The sequence below is a fragment of the Tachyglossus aculeatus genome, chromosome 19 (assembly GCF_015852505.1).
Source record: "Tachyglossus aculeatus isolate mTacAcu1 chromosome 19, mTacAcu1.pri, whole genome shotgun sequence".
Lineage (NCBI taxonomy): Eukaryota > Metazoa > Chordata > Mammalia > Monotremata > Tachyglossidae > Tachyglossus > Tachyglossus aculeatus.
In genome coordinates, this window is record NC_052084.1 from 22,300,279 (window position 1) to 22,306,833 (window position 6,555).

At 46.9% G+C, this 6,555-nt stretch overlaps 1 pseudogene; it reads right to left on the reverse strand.

Annotated features, from left to right (window-relative positions):
- Window positions 1-4,668: 4,668 nt before the first annotated feature.
- Window positions 4,669-6,335, reverse strand: LOC119940650 (annotated as a pseudogene).
- Between the last annotated feature and the right edge of the window lie 220 nt (window positions 6,336-6,555).

Consider the following 6,555-nt stretch of genomic DNA (forward strand, 5'->3'; position numbering starts at 1 on the left):
CCCCACCTCACCTTCTAGTTATTGCCCCATCTCCCTCCTACCATTCCTTTCCAAAATCCTTGAACGAGTCGTCTACATGCGCTGCCTCGAATTCCTCAACACCAACTCTCTCCTCGACCCCCTCCAGTCTGACTTCCGTCCCCTACATTCCACGGAAACCGCCCCCTCAAAGGTCACCAATGACCTCCTGCTTGCCAAATCCAACGGCTCATACTCTGTCCTAATCCTCCTCGACCTCTCAGCTGCCTTTGACACTGTGGACCACCCCCTTCTCCTCAACACGCTATCCAACCTTGGCTTCACAGATTCCGCCCTCTCCTGGTTCTCCTCTTATCTCTCCGGTCGTTCATTCTCAGTCTCTTTTGCAGGCTCCTCCTCCCCCTCCCATCCCCTTACTGTGGGGGTTCCTCAAGGTTCAGTTCTTGGTCCCCTTCTGTTCTCGATCTACACGCACTCCCTTGGTGACCTCATTTTCTCCCACGGCTTCAACTATCATCTCTACACTGATGACATCCAAATCTACATCTCAGCCCCTGCTCTCTCCCCCTCCCTCTAGGCTCGCATCTCCTCCTGCCTTCAGGACATCTCCATCTGGATGTCTGCCCGCTACCTAAAATTCAACATGTCCAAGACAGAACTCCTTGTCTTCCCTTCAAAACCCTGCCCTCTCCATGACTTTCCCATCACTGTTGACAGCACTACCATCCTTCCCGTCTCACAAGCCCGCAACCTTGGTGTCATCCTCGACTCCGCTCTCTCCTTCACCCCTCACATCCAAGTTGTCACCAAAACCTGCCGGTCTCAGCTCTGCAACATTGCCAAGATCCATCCTTTCCGCTCCATCCAAACCGCTACCCTGGTCGTTCAAGCTCTCATCCTATCCCATCTGGACTCCTGTATCAGCCTCCTCTCTGATCTCCCATCCTCCTGTCTCTCCCCACTTCAATCCATACTTCACGCCACTGCCCAGATTGTCTTTGTCCAGAAATGCTCTGGGCATGTTACTCCCCTCCTCAAAAATCTCCAGTGGCTACCAATCAACCTACGCATCAGGCAGAAACTCCTCACCCTCGGCTTCAAGGCTCTCCATCACCTCTCCCCCTCCTACCTCACCTCCCTTATCTCCTTCTACAGCCCAGCCCGCACCCTCCGCTCATCTGCCGCTAATCTCCTCACCGTGCCTCGTTCTCGCCTGTCCCGCCGTTGACCCCCAGCCCACATCATCCCCCTGGCCTGGAATGCCTTCCCTCCCCACATCCACCAAGCTAGCTCTCTTCCTCCCTTCAAGGCCCTACTGAGAGCTCACCTCCTCCAGGAGGCCTTACCAGACTGAGCCCCCTCCTTCCCTTCCCCACAGCACCTGTATATATGTATATATGTTTCTACGTATTTATTACTCTATTTATTTATTTATTTTACTTGTACATATCTATTTTATTTATTTTATTTTGTTAATATGTTTTGTTTTGTTCTCTGTCTCCCCCTTCAACTGTGAGCAGCGTAGGGACTGTCTCTATATGTTGCCAACTTGGACTTCCCAAGCGCTTAGTATAGTGCTCCGCACACAGTAAGTGCTCAAGAAATATGATTGATTGATTGATTTACAAATACCATTGTCATTATTATTAAGAGGGAATTGAAAGAATTGAGTGCAGGTCAAATGGCTGTGTGAAGGATGTGGATTTGTGTGTCAAGAGAAGGTAGAGCAGACCAGACCATAAGGACACCAGATGTCTTTAGGACATTTGAAGGGGGTCAGAAGATCAGAGACCTCAACTGTGGACAGTACGACTTTGCAGGGAGGAGGCATATGGGAAGGAATGCAGATCAGGGGGTTGTGGTCAGGGAGTAAAATTTCAGAGTTGGTGAGGTTGGAGATTGTATACCAAAGATGAGAAGATGAAGACTTTGGTTTCTGAAATGGTAATTGTGAACTGCCATCCAGAAACGCATGTAAAGGTGTCCTGAAGGCAGGAAGAAATGCTAGCATTCAGAGGGGAGAAGTTGGGACTGGAGAAGTATTTTTGGGAAACCTCCACGCAGAGATGTAGGTGAAGGCATGGAAGTGAATATGTATAGAGGGAGAGTAGAAGTACACTCAGAGCTGAGCCTAAAGGAACTTCCACAGTTAGGGGGTGGGAGGCAAAGGAGTAGCTGGTGAAAGAAATTGAGAAGGAGCAGTCATAGAGATATGAGGAGATATGAGGAGAACTATGAAAGGCTATTGTCAGGGAAGCCAATATTAGTGTATCCTGGAGAAGGGAATGGCCCATAGTGTCAAAGACAGCTGAGAGGTGTAGGAGGATTAGGAAGTAGTAGAGGTCATTTATCAAGAAGGAGTTGAGTGGTGATTTTGGAGAAGGCAGTTTCTGTAGAGTGTTGGGGGCGAAAGTCAGAATGCAGGGGATTGAAGAGAGACTTGGAGGAGAGGACATGGAGGCAGCTGGTGTAAACAACTTACTCAAGGAATTTGGAAAGGAATGGTAAAAGGGAGATGAGTCATATTGGAGAGCGCAATAGAGCAAATGGAAGGTTTTCTGAAGTCAGGATACATATGGGTATATTTGAAAGCAGTGGGTAAAGAGCCATTGGAAAGTGAGTGGTTGAAGATTGCAGTCCGGGTGAGAAGGAGGGAGTCACCAAATGTTTTAATCAGTTGCAAAGGAATGGGATTGGAGGTGAGGTGGAGGGTGTAATTTTGAGAAGAGGCAGAGGTATTCCTCTTGGGAAGCATGGGAGACTCATTGAGGGGACAGGAGGAGGACGGAACTGGAGAGGTGCAGGGGAGATTTTAATGAGTTCATGTCTGTTGGTTTTAATTCTACTGTTGAAATAGATAGCACGGCCATTAGGGGAAAGATTTGGGGGAGGCTGAGAGACATAGGCTTTAAGGAGGGAGTTAAATGTCTGGAACTGGTGCAGGCAATGGGCAGCCTCACAGCACTTATTTACATATCTGTAATTTACTCTTTTTAATGCCGGTCTCCCCTTCTAGACACTAAGCTCCTTGTGGACAGGGAACATATCTACCAACCTCTGTTGTATTGTACATCCCCGAGAGCCTAGCACAGTGCTCTGCACATAGTAAGTCCTCAATAAATACAATTAGTTGATTGATTGATTGATTGATTGATTGATTGATTGATTGAAGAGTGGAAATGTAATATTCCTGGGCAAAGGAGAACACAGGATTAAATTAGGTGAGGATGAGTTTGAACGGGATGTCATCCTGGTGTCTGGATTTCCACGAGCAGTGCTTTGCAACAAAAGCACAAGAATGGAGGAAATGTAGTGTAGAGGTGACCCAGGGCTGCAGGTTGGTGGTACGAGATCGACAGAGGGACAAAGGTACAAAGAAATTTAGTTCAGTGCAGAGGGCAGAGTAGAGGTCATAAATTTGTGAATCAAACGAGGATAGGGAGGGTAGGGAAACTAAATGGGGTGTGATGGCTTGGGATAATTTGAAGTGGTGAAGAGAGTGGAAGTTTATTTGGAGGGATAGAACAGTTTTGTTGGGAGGGGATGTGTGGGAGAAAAGGCAGGAGAGGAGGCAGTGATCAGAGAGCAGGATTTCAGTGTTGATGAAGTAAGAGATTGTACAGTAGTTGGAGACAATAAGATAAGGCATGTACCTCAGCTGCTGAGTGGGTTAGGTGGGGTGGAACAGGAGGTATTGGAGTTGAGCAATTAGAGTAAGTGGGCAGCTAGGAGTTTGTCAGTGGGCAGCTAGGGGTTTATCAGGAACAATCTGGGGATCAGTATAGAGATAGAGAAGACTTGTGAGAAAGGGATTAAAAATGGTTTGGAAAGTTGGACGAGGGGTTTGGGGTTGGGGTAGGTGATGGTGACCAGTAATTAGGTGTGAGTTGTAAACGGATGGTGTATACTGTGAAGGAAGAGAAAAAGAGAGGTGGAAGGTGTGAGATGGTGCCAAAACAGCAGTGGGGTGTGCCGGGGGGGTTGGGGGGGCATGAGAAACAGCATGTCCAAGTAGAAAGAGCACAGGCCTGGGAGTCAGAGGCCCGGGTTCTAATCCTGGCTCTGCCACTTGCCTGCGGAGTGATCTCAGGCAAGTCACTTCACTTCTCTGTGCCTCAGCATCCTCATTTGCAAAATTGAGATTCAAAACCTGATCTCCCTCCTAATTAGAATGTGAGCCTCATGCAGGATAGGGACTATGTTCAACCTGATTTATTGTATCTACCCCAGCGCTTACAACAGTGCTTGATGCATGGCAAGCACTTAACAAATACCATAATTTTTTTTAAAAAAGATGCATGTCAACTCCTCCCCCTTTTCCAGTGAGTCTTGGAGAGTGGGAGAAGATGAGGCTCACTCAGGAGAGCGCAATGGGGGAAGATAATGTCATGTGAGCGAGCCAGGATTCTGTGATGGTAAGGAAGAACAGTGCCTGGGTCAAGGACATGTTGAGGATGAAGGGAGTTTCCTCATGATGGATTGCAAATTCTACAAGCCTCATCGGAGGGACAAAGAGAACTGTGATTGGGGAAGACTGCCATAGAGATCTATGGCAGCAATAATAGGCACCCTAAATTTATCCTATGGGACATGGGACAGAAACCCCAACCTCAGTGTGCCCAAATAGGGATATGTAGTCAGCTTAGCTCAGTGGCACTAGGTGGAAGATTAGGCAGCTTCCCTGAGAAGTTAGAAGGGATCCACATTGGGAACAGAAGATTCTCTTTTCCAGAATGTCCGCATTCTCCTGTCACTGTGAATAATCAGGAATGGGCTAATGACAGAGAAAATGAGTATAAAAACCAAATGGCTTTTCACCAGGAGACGAGACTTTTGTTTTATGCTTAGTAAAACACACAACATGAGGGAATGCCACCCATAGAGAGTCACCAGGGCAATGATCCTCTTGGCTGTTCTGACCTCAGGCATTGTCCTGGGATAGCGACTGGGCCAATGAAGGTGCTGGACCTGCCTGTGATGCCTCTTCAGGACAAACACCACGTAACTACTGGCCACACTCATGAGTCCCACAAAGAACAGGTCTGGGAGGGAACGCACAGCAGCAATCATCAAGGTCATTTCTGCACTCACACTGACTCTTGAACAGTATTTGAGATCCAGTCTGATTTGAGCACTGCTGCTGTTTTGGGGGCCTGACGTGTATATCAATATATCAAAATCGATCGGCATATCGAGGATCAAGGAGAGGACACAGGAGGCGAGGATGCACGTTGGTAATTTGGCTTTGACTCCTGCCCACCTGAAGGTGCTGGGACTGATGATGATGGCCTGGAAGACACTCAGGAGGCAGACAGTACAGGTGGAAAGTCCCTGGGCCACTCAATAAAAGTAAATAAGGATTTTACATCTATCATTAAGGAAATTTCTCAGTCCCCAAGCTGACATGGTCTCTGGGATTCCCCGGGAGAGAAGAGTTATGGTGTTGGCCAAGGCTAGGAGGGCAAGGATCAAGTCTGAGGAGCTGAGTTTGTAGGTGGCAGAGACTATGTGGATATTAAATGAGACAAAATAAATTCACTGAGACGCCAATGCTAAACTGTAAGAGAATCACTATCCCAAAAAAGAGCTAGGTGGCATTCATTGTTAGAAATTTTCAGTTAGAATCAGAGGAGGCCTCCTGCAGAGCAACCTGGGAGGGAGAAAGGGACACACACACACACACACACACACACACACACACACACAGAGAGAGAGAGAGAGAGAGAGAGGGAGAGAGAGAGAGACAGAGGGAGAGACAGAGAGAAACAGAGAGGGAGAAAAGAGTGCATTCATTAGAATATAATAATAATAATTGTGATATTTGCTAAGTGTTTTCTATGTGCACAGCATTGTATTTAGGTGCAATCCAAATAGCCAGAGATAGTCTTCTTTCCACCTGGGGCTCTTACTCCAAAGTGGGGAGAGAACAGGTATTTTATCCCCATTTTCAAAATGAGAATTCCCAAGACGCAGAGAAGTGACTTGCCCAAGGACATCCAGAGTCAAATGGTGGAGCTGAGATTAGGACCCAAGTTTCCTGATTCCCAGTTTCCTATGCTGTTTCCTTTAGGTGACACTGCTTCTCATAATACACATTCCTGCACAACTCAGTTTTTCCAGGGGATTACAGATTTGCATATTCCATCAATTTCTTGACAGTCTTGAATAAGCATCATCATTTAATTGAAAACCTTAGGTTGGACTTCAGTAATGAAACCTTCAGCATCATGCATCTTCATCCACGACGGTTTTAACATGACTGGCAGCTGTTGCTGACTGACCAATATTATGCCTCTCGGGGCTACTGGAGTGAGTGTAGGTTGATGATGGTAGGGCAAGGGAGGGGAGAGTCTCATGGTGCACATACTATTTATTTCAGATGTACCATCAGGCAACACTAGAATCGGTGTTATGATTTCCTGAGTAAATCAGAAGCAAAAGGATGTTTTCTTCCAACATAAAATCTGGAAAAAAGCACCCCCCAAAAATACTTGCTTTCTGCAGACTTCAGGCCAGATTTAAGACCATTTCTAACCTGTTTCCATAGGAATTAGCCTGGAAGGAGTCTTATATGGA